The sequence below is a fragment of the Ceratotherium simum genome, chromosome 9 (genome assembly GCF_057802395.1).
Source record: "Ceratotherium simum simum isolate JZ-2026a chromosome 9, ASM5780239v1, whole genome shotgun sequence".
In the NCBI taxonomy this organism is placed as follows: domain Eukaryota; kingdom Metazoa; phylum Chordata; class Mammalia; order Perissodactyla; family Rhinocerotidae; genus Ceratotherium; species Ceratotherium simum.
Window position 1 is genome coordinate 6864772 of NC_141908.1, and position 20199 is coordinate 6884970.

Sequence of the window (20199 nt, forward strand, 5' to 3'; positions counted from 1 at the left end):
TTGAAATAGATTCTCTGCCCCCTTGTCTCGCTCTTCTCCTTCCGGGACACCTATAACACGGATGTTAGTGCGCTTGATGTTGTCCCAGAGGTCCCTTAGACTGTCCTCACTCTTTTTAATTCTTTTCTCTTTTACCTGTTCACCTTGGGTAATTTCTTCTAGTCTTTCTTCCAGCTCACAGATCCGTTCATCTGTATCCTCTACTCTGCTTTTGAGTCCCTCTAATGAGTTTTTCATTTCCAGTATTGTATTCTTCATTTCTGATTGGTTCTTTTTTACATCTTCCATTTCTTTGTTGACATTCTCACTGAGTCCATCTATTCTTCTCCCCAGATCAGTGAGCATCCTTAACACTCTTAGTTTGAACTCTCTGTCGGGTAGGTTGCTCATTTCTGTTTCACTAAGTTCCTTTTCTGGGGTTTTGTCCTGTTCCCTTACTTGGAATGTATTCTTTTGCCTCTTCATTTTGCCTCTTTCCCTGTGCTTGTGTCTACGTATTAGGTAGGTCAGCTACGTCTCCTGCTCTTGGATAGGTAACCTTATGTAAGTGATGGCTTAGGAGGCTTCCAGTGTGCTTCCCTCAGTTCTCAATGTTCCAGGGGTGACCCCTATGTGGGCTACGTGTATCCTTCTGCTGTGGCCTGTTTGCCCTCCCTGTAGGCGCCCAGGGAGGCTGAGTTATGCTCCTGGCCAGCTGTTGTAATGCTCAGCTGCTTGTAGTTGTTGTGGGCCCTTCAGTCTCTTTATCAGCTGTGGGGAGCCCCAGCACAGTTGGCTGCAAGTTCTAATACCACATTTGTGTTGCAGTATTTCTTTTAAGTGAGTAGGCCCCCACCGTGGCAGGTTGTTAGGCTCAGGGCCTTACAATTGCTGTAAGCCTCTAGCCTATTAGGTCTCTTGTCAGCTCTCTGAGGATTGCAGCTGGGTGGGGCTGGCCTCAGGCACAGGAGCACCCAATTGTTTCAGGTTTTGGAAGGTGGAGCAAACCTCCTATGTGGGTCTTTGAGAAGTACAAGTCTTCTGTGGCTGAGAAGCCCTGCCGCCCACAGGTCCACACACACAGTCTACACAGTCCTGCCCGTGTGAGCGCCCGACCTCCCAAGTGGACCCAGTCTCTCCACGGCGGGAGCCCCACACACTCTGCCACCGCCCCACACTCTCCACCCGCTCCTTGTGCACACCCTGCCCCGCTCAAGTCAGCTCAGTTGCCAGGCTGCAGAGAATCCAGTCACCAATCTATGCAGGCCCACACGTTGCCTGAGGGCTTGTTGTTGGGTGGGGCTAGTCTCTAGGGTGGGCTGCCTGCCCTGGCTGAGCTGGATTAAATCGGTGCTCTAGCGGGTGGAGCAGACCCTGGGCTAGCAGGTCTCAGGGAGAACTCCAATGGCATCTGTGTCAGCACGCTCACACCAGGCCACAACAATGGCTGCCGCCAATGTCCCAGTCCCTGGAGAGGTCTCACCCCTCACCGAGATGCACTCAGGGCCTATTAGGTGAGTCTCTTGTCACCGAAGCACTGTGCACCTTTCTTTCTGGTGATTTTAGGATGCTTTCTGGAACGGGTGAGTTTATGCGCGGGCCCTTTAAGAGCCAGTTTTAGTTTCTTTGTGAACCGGGTTTTCTGGGGGTGCTACCCAATGCTTTAGTAGCAGGCAAAGTCAGATATTATGCCGCTGGTCTCAATTGTGCTGGGTCCACAAAATGCCCACAGCGGGGGCGCTCCCCGGCTCAGGGCCCCGCGCCTCCAGGGAGGCTGCGTACCTGTGAGCTGCTCCCGGCGGCCGTGAAGCTGGCGGCTTGTGACGGCGGCGTTTTTCCTCTCCAGAAGGGAGTCTCTGCCTCTTCTACCCCAGTTAGGATTGTCCGTTGTTGCAGGAGTTCCTCTTATCCAGTTTTCAGTTCTGTCTCAGGGGTAATTTTTCCACGAGTAGTTGTAAATTGGCTGTGTCCACGGGAGGAGGTGAGTTCAGAGTCTGCCTACGCCGCCATCTTGACTCCGCCCCCAGCCCCATTTTAAACTGTGGACCATAGTGGCCAGGACTTGCTAACCAGGGATTATTGACATAGCACTAGTGTCTAGTAATCTCTGAAAAATCTATATATTCCTTTTCCCCAAGGAGTAGTAATGGACTCAAGTAATTGGTTACAAGTTCCTTAGAAGAGAGCTTGGAGGATGATTTTCAGTGGCAGAACTGTGGACGTCTTACTCAAGGAAAATCAGCTTTTCCTTCAATTAAGAGGCTCTGATCTATAAACTGGCTTAGATTTGAAAAAAGAATGAGAAGGTGTGACTCTCCATTGTGGTGAAAAGTTCATGTTTCTGGCCACCAGACAGAAGTTTTCCTGTTAGAGAAAGAAATATCATCTATTTCACTCCTAGAAACAGTGTCTTAAATGAGCTACTGATGAAGACCCTGCAGTTCAAAACATTCTGATAACAATTTAGTACCTGCTGACCATTAAGATAAATGCAGCTGCCTCATCTTTAATAATTAAACGCTGTCATTTGGCCTCTGCTACTCTGGGATCTTATCATTCCCATTGAAATCAGGAAATTCAATGATGGCCTTTGCAATCATCACTCTTGGCTAAGAAGGGACAGCACCATAGAGCTTTCCAAGCACCACAGAGCTTTCCCCTCATGAATAGATTTTTCAGTGCCTTACTGAAGACAGGGGTCTCTGGGCTGTCTTAGAAAATAACGCAGGGAAATTAATATGATAAATCTTCTCCAACATTTCTGTCTCCATAAGCTGTTAGATATCTTCCTCTATGCTTGCAAAAAAAGTTCTGACATCTCAACCTCTTTCAATATCAGTTATTGTTAAGCTGAAGTTCAGTCAACTAACAAAATAAAATCGAGGAGATATTTGCAGACTCTCTCGTTAGTGCACCCATATCAAAGAATAAAAACAAAACAAAACACCTGATCCAGTGTTGTATTCTGTCCTCCCTGGTCTAACATCCTTTGAATGAGAATACACATGTTCCTCAGTTTTCAGCTTAATTAAATTAATACAATTTTGAAATATTTTGGATGTGTAAATTACTTCCTACTGGATCAGACTTTGTACTTGACCCCTGGAACATGGTAGTGTCTGACTGTAGTTGTGGGTCCAGTGGCAACAAAGGATGGTTGGGGTGGGATCTTAGAGATAATTGATGTCCCTATAAAGCAACTGCCCTAGGTAAATTTACTATGGGATTTTAAAGAAAAGGAAGGCTAGTCTTCCCAGATTTGGTAGGAAAAGGTATTTCTATGTGCAACGGAAGCTCAGAGTGATTTAGAGTTCCAAGATTCTTAGCTTTATCCAGCTCCAACCAGAAGTCCTTATTCCAAGTTTCAGGAGTGCTCTGACTTCTACATGAAAGACTGATGAGGCTGTGAATTTATATTACATTATAATTATATAACCCATCAGTTAAATTTTGGTTTTGATTTTCTCTGTGGCTACAAGAAAAAATTATTTAAGATTTCCTCAAAAGAACTCTGGTTCTCTGTGACTTCAGTTGAGAGTTTAATGACCTGAGCTTATAATTTTCTCTCTGTCGATGCTCTGGAATAACATAGAAATCTATCCCCTACCACAATCTTGTAGGCATCCTGATTGCCATGAGTCAATAACAACAGCCCATTGATCTCCCAAGGCACTTTCTTTAGTTGTTCTTTACCACAGTCAACTGTGGGTGAAATTTTGGTTAATCATGGTGCCGTGATATTGCATGGGTTAGGAAGAATCTCATTATCCATTGGCAAGGAGCCAATGCTGTGTTCAAACCCAAGGATACAACCTAACTAATATCCCCAAATCCCATCTCACAGTTTCTACTTCCTGGTATCTCTTCTGGTACCAATTTCTGTATCAGCTAGGGTCCAGTCAGGAGGTGGAAATCATGAGAATTATTTTAACAGAGATAATATAATATAAAGAAATACTAATCACATGTAAAGCTGTTAACTAGATAACTAAAAAGGCTAAAAAGAGAGCCAGACTAAGATATTTTACAAGTAAAGGAAGGAGCTATTACCCTTAGAGCTGGAGAAACAAATGGAAGAGTTTGAAATTATTAAATCTTAGAAATGTCAAGGAGGGACTCTATAACTGTGAGGCTGAGAAACTGCTGGGCTGGTGTTTGTGTCTCTGAGGGATGTGCAACCTAGCTAGATATGCAAGTGTTGGACAAACACCAAACTGGATTCAGCTGCTGTATAGGGAGGAAGTACTGCAGCTGTGGTGAGGAAGCATTACTGGGGCACGGACAGAAAGAGCAAGTTTCTTCTCTACTTCTGCCTAACAGCTTCTCTTTAATAGTCTATTGGCAGAGACTAAAAGGGAGCCGGCTGGCAAAGCAGAAATGCGGTTTGCATAGTGTCAGCATCAGTATCACAAAGAAGAGAGAAGGGTGGCTTTGGAGCTGAGAAACAATTGTGCAATAACTGGTCCAAGGAGGAAGCCATATATCCTTCAAGGAGTGCATACTCAGTGAACATCTCAGAGATGGCTAGAGGAGAAGAAGGAATCAGAAGGCAGGGCCAAGGGCATTTGGAGAAACCTGGGCGAGGTAGTTGTTCCCAGAGAGCAGAACTAGCATCCAAACAAGGATCTTCTCCCATTGCCAGGGCAAGGGATCTTCATCACACCTGTCCAGCAGGTATTTATCCTCACCCTGGACACATGATACTTATGTTTCCCTTTCCTCCCCTTTCTGAATGGGAGATTTTATTGCAGCTATCTTGTTTTTTCCTACCATTATAGCGGGGGATAAGGTGACTTGTCAAGACTACAAACAGCCACATCCAGAACTGAAGGAGAGGACTGCATATCACCCAGAAACCTAAACTCTGAGCTGGCTGTTGCGACCACATGGGACTTTGGGTTGCCTTCCTTGGAGAGGGGTGAATATGTACTCTATGTGAAAAGAGTGTTCACTGACAATTAGTGATCAGAGGGACGGAATATGGCAGAGATAGTAGCTATCCACTAACGTGTACTCTCCTTTTCACTATATAGACATATAGAGACATACTTATGAAAGAGCTGCCCAGACAGACATCACATTTACCAGCTCCCATCCCCCATTTCTAGGTGTGACCCTGGGACTAATTTTGTCAATAAAATGCTAACAAATGCAATGAGTGTTACTCTGGGCCAGGGCATTTTAAATAGCAGATGAATTTTCTCCATACCTTCTTCTTCTCCTTCTGCTAACTGAATGAAAAAAATGCAGGGCCCTAGTGGATGGTCTGGCTACAAGATGGAAGGGGCTTGGCTCCTTAATTACCTCAGACCAGGAGCACCCACACTGGATTGTTATGTAAGCAGGAAGCAAACTTCTGTTACATTAAGCTGCTGAAATGTGGGGCTTCATGTGCTACAGCTGACAGTGTCACCCTGTCTGATTTAGAACTTGATGGCACTTGCCCTCCACCTGTGTCCCAAAGGAATGACTGAAGTGACGCAATGGTAAACAAAAAAAGAGCCAAAAAGAATCTTTTCAGGGGAAATAGAAGACTTGGTTAGAAATGTTCATATTCACAGAAGAACAGACAATATAAATAAACTATAGGACCTATAAAAATCATTAAAAAAAGAAAACAAAAAAAATCTTGTGTATTTTCAGAGAAGAACATACATAGTTTGGGACAATTCAGCTCTAGGAAATAATATAATTTTAGACAGAAAAACTATTTTACTCTCTAAAGGAAAATAATATGTGTTAACTCCATGAAAAAATAGATAAAAGTTACAATATTAAGAAGGTAGACTAAAAATGTATCTGTATGAGCAAATAGAGGAATTCACATTTACACATAATATGATCACAGAATTTAGTATGGCATCAGAACTAGTGAAGCATCACAAGGAAAACAGACAATAGCAGGTTAAATTTATAAAGTTTGAGTTTCTCAAACAGAGAACACAATAATGAAAAGGGCAATTTTCCAAGATAAATTAGGAGAAAAAAAATTGTGTGCTAAAGGAATTTGTCTAATACATTCAATACACATACAATATATACAATAATACATACAATAGTACAAAAAATATATACAATACAATATATACAATAGTACACTACATTGTGTAGTAAATCCCCAGGATAAATGGGGGTGGCAAGCATGAGGTTATATTTTTGAGTACTTATTTAATTTTAAGCGTAATGAAAAAAAAAAAAACTACAAACATCAAGAGACTAGACTAAAGTAGCAAAGGAAAAAAAAATAAGCTGTCCTCAGACTGCTACTCAACAAAATCGTATTCATATTCCAGAATAAAATGGAATATAATCTACAGCTTTGAAGAGCTATCTGTGTTGAACTGAGATTTCACCATCTGGTTCAGTTGCTGTACATGTGAATCCAAAACAAAGACATTCCCGGATATGAAAAAGATTCAATAGTTTTATTACCACTGATTTTTCATGGAGGGAAAACATCCCAAAAAGCAAAAAAAAAAAAAAAAACACACGAGCACTCAAGCTATGAAGTTAAAGCTATCAAGAAAAGCTATTCAAAGAAAACTTAGGAATTTGCATGTAAAATAACTTAGAATATTTTATCCATTTAAAAATGGAATCAAGTTTATATAACTACAATACATTACAATACACAGTATAAATATTATAATTCTTAAAATACTGGCCATATGACATAAAAATAATTTAAAAAGTATTGCTTTGGAAAAAAATCCCATTTGATACCCATAAAACCAGCAGGTGTGGGGGTGGATGGGGTGGAAGGAACTATAAATACTGTATGCTAATTTTTTCAACTTTCCTGAGGGGGAGTAAATCACTATTGTTCCACTTCTGAAACTGATAAATGTAGAAACATAAATTTAAAAACTTTTCATCAAAAAAGTATATCTATTTTAATTTTGAAAGAAGAATAAATATTTCACTTACATAGTTGGCAGACTTCGGAGAAATATTGAATTGTCCTCTTTTAGAATTCAGCTTCGATAAATGGCATGACAAAAATTCTCATTTTTATTTACGTATTTATTTTATTTAGATGAGTTTTGTTGATTAAAATAAAATGTATTATAGCTGAATTTTCCCTTTTTCACAGATTTTTATGGATCCCTCTTAAGGCCCTTTCTGTCTCCTTTAACAATACTGCCAGAACCAAGATGACATTACTGGCAAGTATTAGATAATCACACTTTTTTAGTGGCTGTTTTCCATTTCTTGATGAAGTGCATTAATTGTACAAGTTTTTGCACCCAGCCTCACTGAATTACAATCTGATAACATAGATACTGGAAAGGTGTTAAACAAAGGTATGAAAGTGCATAACTTGCCTGCACTATTGAACTTGGTTCTTAGACGTTTAAGCCAATTTAACACACCCTAGGATCACATCCCTGTCATTTTATCCATGTCTCAGAAAGTGCTTGTGTTTTGAACTTTCAGTTTCATCTTCTGGCTCTTGTCAACTATTCACTGTCATCTTTCGCTACATTTGTCCCAATTGCTGTCATTCTTTCTTGGTAATCTCTAGATTTTGTGTATGAGTTCGGGCTCTGTTTGACTGTGTAGTCCTGGAGACTACACTTCCATAAGCCCGGACTACAGTGGTTCTTCTAAAGAACTCCTCTCTCACCAAAAACAGAGGAAGAAAGAGACAGAGAGAGATGAAGACAGTGACAGAGAGAGACGGGGGAGGGAGGAAAGGAAGAAGGAAGGAAGGCAGGATGGAAGGAAGGAAGGGGAGAAGGAAGGAAGAAAGGAAGGAAGGAAGCAGGGAAGGAAGGAAGGAAGGAATCCTGTAACTAAACAAACACAATCACTAACAAGAATTTTTGTCTGTAGGGTTCCAAAAGTTCATTGTCTCCTAAAATTACACAGGTACACAGGAGTAAATACCCATTAATCAATCTTCTTTAATCATTTTTTGCTAGATTATAGATTAGTAATTGTATCCCATGTTTTGGTTTCAGAAAAATGAAGATATAAATACTGGTTCTGACATAGTATAGATTTATAAATATTATATAATATTTTTAAATTTCAATTTTGTATGTTATAATGTAGGTAAAATAGTAATTATCATGTGGCCAAAAATTAACTATCAGATTGAAGATTGAATCTTGCCCATCAATATGTTTTGTTGGACTTTAAAGTTTTTTTTTTATTCTTTCAATATTTAGTGTAAAGAAAAAAAATACATAAAATATGGCCATCCTTATGAATCTGGCCTTCTTATGATATATCTTATTTCTTGTAATAATTTTTCAGTGGCTTTACTTAGACTTTTCTAATATATTGTCATGTTACCAGAAAATAATTAGAATGTTGCTTCTCTTTTCCTATCTATAAGCTTTCATTTTATTTTCTTATTTTATTACATGGATGAAGATAATATGTTCTTATTTTGAATTGTTAATACAATTATTTTTCACTTCCTCTGATTAAGTGTATTGTATTTTGGTGTGCATTAAACTGATTAATTACTTGTATGACTTTTCCTATATTTTTAGAGATCTGGATTTCTTAAAGTAATCTCATTTGGTCATGGGCTAATATGTGTTTAATATACAGCTGGACTCTGTAGGCTAATTCTGGATTAGTTTTGTTGTATTAATATTCATAAGTTAGGTTGGTTTGCAGTTTTCTTACTGTGCCTTTTGTTTTTTTTTTTTTTTTGGTGAGGAAGATCAGCCCTGAACTAACATCACATGCCAATCTTCCTCTTTTTGCTGAGGAAGATTGGCCCTGGGCTAACATCTGTGCCCAACTTCCTCTACTTTATATGGGATGCCACCACAGCATGGCTTGACAAGTGGTGCGTCGGTGTGCACCCAGGATCTGAACCTGCGAACCCTGCGCCACAGAAGTGGAGCGCATGAACTTAACCACTGCCCTACCATGCTGGCCCCTACTTGCCTTGTTTTTACAATTATACAGAGTGACTCTCTCTCTCCTCAAAAAATTAAATTACATGAGAAGCAGGTTTTTTCCTTGTAGATTCAGTATAAATCTTAAAAAAAATTATTGAGTTGAAATACACATAACATAAAATTAGCCATTTTAAAGTGAACAACTCAGTGGTATTTAGTCCATTTACAATGTTGTGCAACCATCACCTGTATATAGTTCCAAAAACTTTTCATCACGCTGAAAGTAAACTCCACACACATTAAGCAGTTGGTCGCCAATCTGCCTTATCGTCAGCATCTGTCAATTGCCAAGGTATATTATATCTCTATGGATTTACCTATTCAAGACACTTCATAGAAATGAAAATATGTAATATATGATCTTTTGTATCTGGCTTCCTTCACTTAGCATGTTGTCAACATTCATCCATGTTGTTCCATGTATCAGTACTTAATTTCTTTCCATGGCTGAATAATATCCCATTATATGTATACACCACAATTTACTTACCCATTCATAAGGTGTATGGACATTTGGGCTGTTTCCACTTTTTCGCTATTGTGAATAGTGCTGTTATGAACATATGTGTACATATATTTGTTTGAATACATGTTTTCAATTCTTTTGGGTACATACCTAGGAAAGGAACTGCTAGGCCATATGGTAATTCTATGTTTAACTTTTGAAAACAAACTGTATTCCATAGGAACTGAATCAATTTACATTCCCACCAACAATGCACGGGGTTCCAATATCTCCAGGTTCTAACCAAAATTTGTTCTTTTCTCTTTTTATGTTTTTAAAAATATTATTATAATCATTCTAGTGGGTGTGAAGTGGTACTGTATTGTAGTTTTGATTTGTACTTTTGTACTGACTAATAATGCTGAACATCTTTTCATGCTCTTGTTGGCTACTTTTATTTTTTCTTTGGAGAAATGACTATTCAATTTCTATGCTCATTTTTAAATATTTTTTAGTTTTTTTCTTTTTTGGGTTGTATGAGTTCTTTATATATTCTAGATACTATACCTGGCTTAGTTCGGGCTGCTGTAACAAAATACCATAGACTGAGTGACTTGAACAACACACATTTATTTCTCACGATTCTAGAGGCTAGGATGTCCAAAACCAAGGTGCCAGCAGATTCAATGTCTGGTGACGGCCCTTTTTCTGGTTTGCAGATGGCTGCCTTCTTTTTATATCCTCACATAAAGGAGAGAGAAGGCTCTGGTCTCTTTCTCTTCTGATGAGGGCACTAATCACATCATGGGGTGTCCACCCTCATGACCTCATCGAAACCTAATTAACTCCTAAAGGTCCCACTTGCAAATACTATCATGCTGGGAATTGCGGCTTCAACATATAAATTTTGTGGAAATACAACACTCAATCCATAGCAAGACCTTTATCAAATATATGATTTGCAAATGTCTTCTCCCATTTTTCAGATTGTCTTTTCACTTTCTTCATAATGTCTTTTGATGCATATAAGGTTTTAATTTTTATGAAGTCTAATTTATGTTTTTCTGTCTTTTACCGTTAATGCTTTTGGTATAAAATCTAAGATTCCATTGCCAAATCTGAAGTTATGAAGATTTACTCCTGTGCTTTCTTTTAATAGCTTTCTAGTTTCAGCTCTTATATTCAGGTTGTTGATCGATTTTGAGGTTTTTTTTAAAGTGGTGTGAGGTAAGGATTCAACTTCACTCTTTTGCGTGTGGATATCGAGTCGTCCCAGAACCATTTGTTTAACAGACTGTTCTTTTCCTCATTGAATGGTCTTGGCACCCTTGTAAAAAAATCAGTTTGTCATAGATGTATGAGTTTATTTCTGGATATTCAATTGTATTACATTGGTTCTATATGTCTATCCTTATGTCAGTGCTACTCTATTGTGTTTCCTAAAGCTTTGTAGTAAGTTTTGAATTCGGGATGTGAGTCATTCGACTTTGTTTCTTTCAACATTGTTCTGACTATCTGGAGCCCCTTGTAATTCCATTCAAATTTGAGCATCAGCTTTTCCGTTTCTGCAAAAACAGTCATTGGAATTTTGATAGAGATTATGTTTAATCTATAGATCATTTTGGGTACTACTGCCACTTTAACAACATTAAGTCTTCCAATTTATTTGTGTATTTTAAATTTCTATTGGCAATGCTTTATAATTTTCACTGTACAAGTCTTTCACCTCCTTAGTTATATTTAGTCCTAATATGCTTTTGGATGCTATTGTAAATAAAATTATTTTCTTATTTTCTATTTTGGACTATTCATTGCTGGTATATAGAAACACAATTGCTGTTGTTTGCATGTTGATCTTGTACTCTAATTTTGCTGAATTTGTTTATTAGCTTTAATAGTTATTTTATGGATTCTTTGGGATTTACTCTATCTAGGATCACATCATCTTAGAATAGTTTTAACTCTTCCATACCAGTTTGGATTTAAAATTTTTTTTCTTGCCTAGTTGCTCTGGCTAGGACTTCCAGTATGATGTTGAATAGCAGTCCTTGTCTAAAACCTATTCTTAAGGATAGCTTTCAGTATTTTACCATTGAGTATGATGTTAACTGTGGGTTTTTCATAATGTCCTTTATCAGGTTGAGGAAATTCCCTCCTATTCCTAGTTTTCTAAGTGTTTTTACCAGAACAGGTTATTAGATATGTCAAATGCATTCTCTGCATCAATTGAAATTATGTGTCATCCCCCTCCCCCTTTATTAAGGGAATTCGTTTCTGAAATTATTAACCTTGAGAACTTTGTCAGTTTTTCCATTATTGTTATTTGGGTTACCATATCATCTTGAGTAAAACATCATAGCTATTTACCAACCTGTATATTTTATCCTATTTCAAATGTGCAATAGATTGGTACAAAATTTTTTTACATAATCATCTCCTTTGTACCTGTAACATTCTTAAGTCAATTTTGTTTTGTCTCTATTTTTCTCTTACATGTTGTCTTTTTCAGAGAAATAGCTCTTGAGTGTATTAATCATTTCTATTGTTTTTTGCTGTTTTTTAAAATTTATCTTTTTCAATCCATTCCTTCTGGTTTTTCACACATTTTTTATTAAACATTTTATTTAAAGATAATTGTTATCTCTATTTAGAGATAAATAGATAAATTTATTTAGAGATAAATTTATCCTTTACCCATTTTTTAATTGCGTCATTTGTGGTTTTAGTGTTGAGTTGTAAGAGTTATTTATATATTGTGGATCCTGAACCCTTATCAGATATATGATTTTAAAATATTTTCTCTCATTTTGTGCATTGTCTTTTCATTTTCATGATAATGTTCTTTGATGCACAAGGTTTTTAATTTTTATAAAGTCTAATTTATCTAATTTTTTTCATTCATTGCTCAGGCTTCAAGTATTGAATCTAATAATCCATTGCAAAATCCAAGGTCGTGAAGATTTACTGTATATTTTCTTCCAGGGTTTTATAGTTTTGGTCTTTATATTTAGGTCATTTGTACATTTTGAGTTAATTATTATATATAGCATAAGTTAATGATCTAACTTCATTCTTTTTCATGAGGGTCATCCAATTGTCCCAGCACCATTTATTGTAAAGACTATTCATTCCCCATTGGATATTCTTGGCATTTGTAAATCAATTGACCATAGATGTATGGGTTTATTTATGGACAGTCAATTCTACTCCATTTATTTACATATCTATCCTTAGGCCAATACCACATTTTCTGGATTACTCTTGCTTTCTAGTAAGTTTTGAAATTGGGAAGTGTGATTCCTCCAACTCTGCTTTTCTTTTTAAAGAATTTTTTGAATATTCAGTGTCCCTAATAATTTTATATGAATTTTAGGAAGAGTTTGTCCATATCTATGAAAAGGCCTGTGAGATTTTATAAAGATTGTATTGAGTCTGTAGATTAATTTGGGCAATATTGCCATCATAACAATATTTATAAAGCCTTCCAATCCATTAGTATGAAATGTCTTTCTATTTATTTAGGTCATCTTTAATTTACTTCAACAATGTTTTGACATTTTCTGTGTACAAGTCTTTCACCTCTTGCTTAAATTGATTCCTAATTAGTTTTTAGATGTTTGTAAATGATATTTTCTTAATTCTCTTTTTGATTATTCATTGCTACTGTATAGAAAGACAAATGAGTTTGTATGGTGATCTTATATCTTGCAACTTTGTTGGAATCATTTATTATCTCTATAAGTGTTTGGCTTGGATTCTTAACAATTTTCTGTATATAAAACCATGTCGTTTGCAAACAGGGATAGTTTTATTTCATCCTTTCCCATTTGGATACCTTCTATCACCTAATTGTCTTGGGTAGATCTTTAAGTACAATGTTGAAGTGGTGAAAGTCCTTGTCTCTTCCTGATCTTAGGAAAAGAGATTTCAGTCTTTTAACATTAAGTACGATGTTGTAGGTTTTTCATAGATGACTTTTATCAAATTGAGAAAATTCCTTTCTATTCCTGGTTTATTCAGAGTTTTTATCATAGAAAAACACTGTTGAATTTTATCAAATGCTTTTTCTTTATTAATTGAGATCACCATGTGGCCCCCCTCCTTTATTCTATTAATATGGTATATTACATTGATTAGTTTTCTTATGTTGAGCCTTGTGTTCCTAGGATAACTCCCATTTGTTATGAGGTATAATCCTTTTAATAAGTTGCTGGATTTGGTTTGCTAGTACTTTGATGAGGATTTTTGTATGAATATTCACAAGGAATATTGGTCTATAGCTTTTTTGATGTCTTTGTCTGGCTTTGATATCAGTGTAATATTGGTCTCAGAGAATATATTAGAAAGTGTTTCATCCTATTCTATTTTTTTTGGAAGAGCCTGGGAAGGGTTGGTGTTAATTATTCCTTAAAAGTTTCATAGATTTCTCTAATGGAACCATTTGGTCCTGGGCTTTTATTTTTTGGAAGTTTTTTGTTTACTGATTTAATCTCTATACTCTTTACAGATCTGTCCACATTTTCTATTTCTTCCTGAGTTAGTTGTGGGAGTTTGTTTGCTGCTAGGAATTGTTCCATCTCATCTGGGTTATCTAATTTGTTGGCCCACAACTATTCAGAGTATTCTCTTATAATCTTCATTTCTGTAAAGTCAGTAGTAATTTTCCTACCTTCATTCCTGATTTTAGTTGAGTCTTTTTTTTCTTTGTCACTGTAACTAAAGGTTTGTCAATTTTGTTAATCTTATCAAAGAACAAACTCCTGGTTTCATTAATGTTCTCTATTTTTTATTCTCTATTTTTTTTTGTCTCTGCTCTAATTTTTATTATTTCCTTCTTCTGCCAGCTTTGGTTTAGTTTGTTCTTTTTCTAGTGTAAAGTTAGGTTGATGGTTTGAGATCTAATTCTTTTTTAATGTAAGCATTTACAGCTATGAATTTCTTTCTTAGCATTGCCTTTGCTGCATCCCATAAGTTTTGGTATGTGATGTTTTCATTTTTATTAGCCTCAAAATCTTTTATAATTTCCCTTGTGATTTCTTCTTTGACTCATTTGTTGTTTAAGAATGTTATTTAATTTCCTCATATTTGTGGATTTTCCAGCTCTTATTGGTTTCTAGTTTCATTCGATTGTGACTGGTAAAGATAATTAGTATTATTCCAATCTTTATAAATTTACTGAGGCTTGTTTTGTGGCCTGACATATGGTCTACCCTGGATAATGTTCCCAGTGCCCTTGAGAAAAATGTATATTCTGCTGTTATTGCTTAAAGTGTTCTATAAGTGTCTGTTAGTCTAATTGATTATAGTGTTGCTCAAGTCTTCTTTTTCTTATCTATTTTTTGTCTAACCATTCTATCCCTTATTGAAAATGAGATGTTGAAGTCTCTAACTATTATTATTGAGTTTATCCAGACCATGATTTTAGGATTGTATCTCTGTTTTGGGCTTTCAATAGTTCAATTACAATGTATTTTGGCATGTATCCCTTGGAGTTTATATTACATGGGCTTCACTGACTTTCTTGGATGTGTAGATTCATGTTTTTCCTCAAATTTGGTAAATTTTCTACTATTATTTCTTGAAATATTCCTTCGGTCTTTTTCTTTTTCTTCTTCTTCTGGGACTCCCGTTTCTGTGTGTGTTGGTATGCTTGATGGTGTCCTACAGATCTCTTTGGCTCTATTATTCTCTCTTCACTCATTTTCCTTTCTGCTGCTCAAATGATCTATCTTCAAATTCACTGATTATTTCTTCTGCTTGCTCAAAGCTGCTATTGAACCACTCTAGTGATTGTTATTTCACTTATTATACTTTTCAACTGCAGATTTTCTATTCGATTCCTTTTGTATGATTTCTTTTTTTAATTGCATTAACATTGGTTTATAACATTATATAAATTTCAGATGTACATCATTATATTTAGATTTCTGTATAGATTACATCATGTTCACCACCCAAAGACTAATTATAATCCATCACCACACACATGAGCCTAATCATCCCTTTTGGCCTCCTCCATCCCCCCTTACCCTTTATAATTTCTATTTCTTTTTTTTTCTCTATTTGGTGTGACATTGTTCTCATGGTTTCCTTTAGTTGTTTGCACTTGGTTTTCTTTACCTCTTTGAGCATATTCAAAATAGTTATCCTAAAATCTTTGTCTAGTAAATCCAATGTCAGGGCTCCCCATGGGATAGTTTCTATTAATTTTTTTTTTTCTGTTGTATGGACCATACATCCTTATTTCTTTGCTTGTCTCTCAATATTCTGTTGAAAACTCTACATTTTTAATATTATAATGTGTTATCTCTGAAAATAAGACTCTCACACCTCCCTAGGATTTATTGTTGCTACTTGCTGTAGCTACAGTTTGCATAGTGACTTTTGTGAACTAGTTTGGTAAGGTCTGTATTCTTTGTTATGTGTGACCAATGAAGACTCTGCTCTATTTGGTAGGTAGTGAGCCAGTGAAATTGACAGAGATTTCCTTAAAGATTTAAACCAAAAAAAAAGAAGGAAAAAAGGAATAATCTCCCAGTCTTTGCATATTGGCTCTGTGTGTATTGAGGCACACTTGCAACACTCAGCCAGGCACTTTACAATTTTTTCAGAGCCTTTACTTCCTGCCTACGTGGAGCCTGAAGGTCAACTGGAGGTGAGGGCCTGGGATGTTCTCAGGTATTTTCTGATCATGCACCCAGCCCTGGGCATGTACATGTCCTTCTAGATTGTCACAAATATGTGTGAGCTTTTCAAAGCCCTTATTCCCCAAACCATCTCATTATTTAGCATTTTGTCCCAAGCTTTCAGTCTGTTTATTGTTTGTCCAAACAGTTATCTCCTGCCTATATACCAGCAGATGAAACATTTGCTTTTAACCGTTTCTCACAGAAAACCCCGTGGGTAGCTGCCTCAGCTCTGGGTGAGTTCTGAGGTAGGCAGCATAAAGGCAAGATCCTTGAATGAATCCTTCAATGAGCCACCACACAGGTCAAAAGAAATAACCATAGTTCTCTGAGAATAAAGTCCATTGTGTTCCCTCCAGTACTAAGAACCTAAGAAAAAATGGGGAGAGGGCCATGTGACCATGGTAAACTAAAATGCCACAAAGATCTCTTACCCAGTTTCAGTTGTTTCTTCTTGAGTAAACTTTTGCCTTGTCACTATAAATTGTTTATTAGTTTTCTATGTTTTGGTAAAGTTAATTCTGACAGCTTTTGCCAGTTTATTCACTGCCTTTGTCGTGGGATAGGCTTTTGGAGTTCGTATGCCACGATTTTGCTAATGTCACTAAATTATTGTTTTTTAAGTAAACAACTTTTAAATATTATCAAAGTTGGGTCAATATCAAATATTTTGGAGTCATCTTAGGAATGTAAGAATGTTTTAAAATGACAAATATATTTAATGCAATTTGCTACCATATTAGAATGAAAGAGAAGAATCATCTGATGATATAAGTATATTCCAAAAAACTGTTGACAAAATTCAGTACCTATTCATTGTAAAGGGATTTTTTATTATTAACAAGAAAAGAGATCTTTCTTTACACACACACACACACACACACACACATACACAGACATACACCCCTACAGATACAGTCATATGGGTAGAATCTCAAATGATTTATCTTTGAGGTCGGGAACCTGCACAGCCTGTCATCACCACCACTATTCAATAGTTTCTGATAAGCAGAGTAGGGCAAAGAAAAAAAAAAAAAGAATAAAATGTATAAATATTGCAAACAACAGAAGTAAAACTTTCATTTATTCTCAGACTTTTTTATTGTGTATATAGAAAATCCAAAGATTCTATAGATTAAGTATAAAAGTTAATAAAAGATTCTCAATTTTGCTAGATAAAAAGTCACTATATAAAATCCATTTTATTTCCATATATAAAAATTTAGCAAATAAAAATTTTAAAAGAAAATTTCATCTAAATATCATGTAAAACATTAAGTATCTAGGTTCAATCTAATCTATGTGACACAATGCATTGTATTGAAAATTATGAAGCTAATTAAAATAAAATCAAATAAAACTTTATTGAGACATTATAGATGATCCAAAATACATTAAGAAATTTACAAATTCATAGGTTACAGGATTCAATATTCTGAGTGTGTTAGTTTTCCTCAAATTCATTTTTAGATTCAGTGTAATTCTAATAACTTGACAAGTCAGATTTATATAAAAGTGCAAAAGGACATAACCAAGACACACTTGAAGAAATAGAGCAAATGAGGATAGTTACTTTCCTAGATTACAAGAGTTGTTGTTTTAAAACTGTGATATTTAAGTTGGTTTCTCACTATCTCACAGATTTAAAAAAAGCACTGATGCTACAGAAAAAAGGGCTTATGTGAAGCCATACATTCAACAAGCACTTTGTTAATGACAGATATGGCACTTCATGTCAGTAATGAAAGAATATAAGTTTTCCTTTAAATATTGCTGAGGTATTTGTATATCCACATAAAAACATAAAATTAGATCCATATTTCATACCAATAGACAGAGCTCAAGTCCAAGTAAGTTAGAAGGCCAATGTGAAAGTAAAACTATAAAGCATCAAGAGGAGAATATGGAATATTTTTATCACTGTCACATAGGTAAGGATGTCTTAAAAAAAATAATTAAGTAGTAAGAAAACAGAAATTACCATAAATTTAGCCATATCAAAACTAAAAAGTACAATTTGTCAAAATATATCCTTAACAGAGTAAAGAGACAAGTCAATGTCCACTGAAATTTATATATATACACACATATATATTCCCATACTTATATAAACGTATATATACATAAAATGAGAGACTAGAATACAAGATATAAAGAACAGATACAAATCAATATGACAGATATTTCAATAGAAAAAGCGAGCAAGACTTATATAGCATTTCAAAAACAGGAAATTAAAATGTCTTAATGAATATGTAAAAAGGAGGCCAACCTCATTAGTAAATGGGGAAATGTGGAGAAGGGAAAATAGTCAAATTTTTAGGAGACTTAATTTTATTGCAGAGATCCTCTTTTAAAAAATAAACTTATGGGGAGAGGAGTGAAGATGGCGGCATAAGCAGACACTGAACCCCCTCCCACGGACACAGCCAATTTACAACTACTCGTGGAAAAATTACCCCTGTGACAGAACTGAAAACTGGATAAGAGGAACTCCTGCAACAACAGACAATCCTAACTGAGGTAGAAGAGGCAGAGACTCCCTTCTGGAGAGGAAAAACGCCGCCTTCACAAGCCATCAGCTTCAGGGCTGCCCAGGAGCAGCTCACAGGTCCGCAGCCTCCTTGGAGGCGCGTGGCCCTAAGCAGGAGCGCCCCCACTGCGGACATTTTGTGGACCCAGCACAATCGAGATGAGTGGCATAATATCTGACTTTGCCTGCTACTAAAACATTGGGGAATATCCCCAGAAAACCCAGTTCACAAAGACACTAAAACCGGCTCTTAAAGGGCCCGTGAGCAAACACACCCGTTTCAGAAAGCATCCTAAAATCACCAGAAAGAAAGGTGCACAGTGCTGTGCTGACAAGAGACTCACCTGATAGGCCCTGTGTGCATCTCGGTGAGGGGTGAGACCTCTCCAGAGACTGAGACATTGGCGGCGGCCATTGTTGTGGCCTGGTGTGGGCTTGCTGACACAGACACCATTGGAGTTCTCCCTGAGGTCTGCTAGCCCAGGGCTGCCCCACCCGCTAGAGCACCGATTTAATCCAGCTCAGCCAGGGCAGGCAGCCCACCCTAGAGACTGGCTCCACCCAACAACAAGCCCTCAGGCAACTTGTGGGCCTGCATAGATTGGTGACTGGATTCTCTGCAGCCTGGCAACTGAGCTGACTTGAGTGGGGCAAGGTGTGCACAAGGAGCGGGTGGAGAGTGTGGGGCAGTGGCAGAGTGTGTGGGGCTCCCGCCTTGGAGAGACTGGGTCCGCTTGGGGAGGTCGGGGCACGCATATGGGGCAGGACTGTGTTGACTGTGTGTGAGGACCTGTGGGCGGCAGGGTTTGTCAGCTGCAGAAGACTTGTGCTTCTCAAAGACCCACCTAGGGGGTTTGCCCCACCTTCCAAAGCCTGAAACAATTGGGTGCTCCTGTGCCTGAGGCCAATCCTACCCAGCTGCAATCCTCAGAGAGCTGACAAGAGACCTAATAGGCTAGAGGCTCACAGCAATTATAAGGCCCTGAGCCTAACAACCTGCCACACTGGGGGCCTACTCACTTAAAAGAAATACTGCAACACAAATGTGGTATTAGAACTTACAGCCAACTGTGCTGGGGCTCCCCACACCTGATAAAGAGACTGAAGGGCCCACAACAACTACAAGCAGCTGAGCATTACAACAGCTGGCCAGGAGCATAACTCGGCCTCCCTGGGTGCCTACAGGGATGGCAAACAGGCCACAAAAGAAGGACACACATAGCCCACATAGGGGTCACCCCTGGAACATTGAGAACTGAGGGAAGCACACTGGAAGCCTCCTAAGCCATCACTTACATAAGGTCACCTATCCAAGAGCAGGAGACTTAGCTGACCTACCTAATACGTAGACACAAGCACAGGGAAAGAGGCAAAATGAGGAGGCAAAAGAATATATTCCAAGTAAGGGAACAGGACAAAACCCCAGAAAAGGAACTAAGTGAAACAGAAATGAGCAACCTACCCGACAGAGAGTTCAAACTAAGAGTGTTAAGGATGCTCACTGATCTGGGGAGAAGAATAGATGAACTCGGTGAGAATGTCAACAAAGAAATGGAAGATATAAAAAAGAACCAATCAGAAATGAAGAATACAATACTGGAAATGAAAAATTCATTAGAGGGACTCAAAAGC

The 20199-nt window shown here is 37.3% G+C and overlaps 1 long non-coding RNA gene across 1 annotated transcript in view; it reads left to right on the forward strand.

The window, feature by feature from the left end:
- Positions 1–1328: 1328 nt before the first annotated feature.
- LOC147916228 (uncharacterized) overlaps positions 1329–20199 on the forward strand; it is a 167217-nt gene continuing 148346 nt past the window's right edge. Inside the window, exon 1 of the long non-coding RNA XR_015553092.1 lies at positions 1329–1493. This is a non-coding gene — a long non-coding RNA (uncharacterized LOC147916228). The remainder of the gene's footprint in view (positions 1494–20199) is intronic.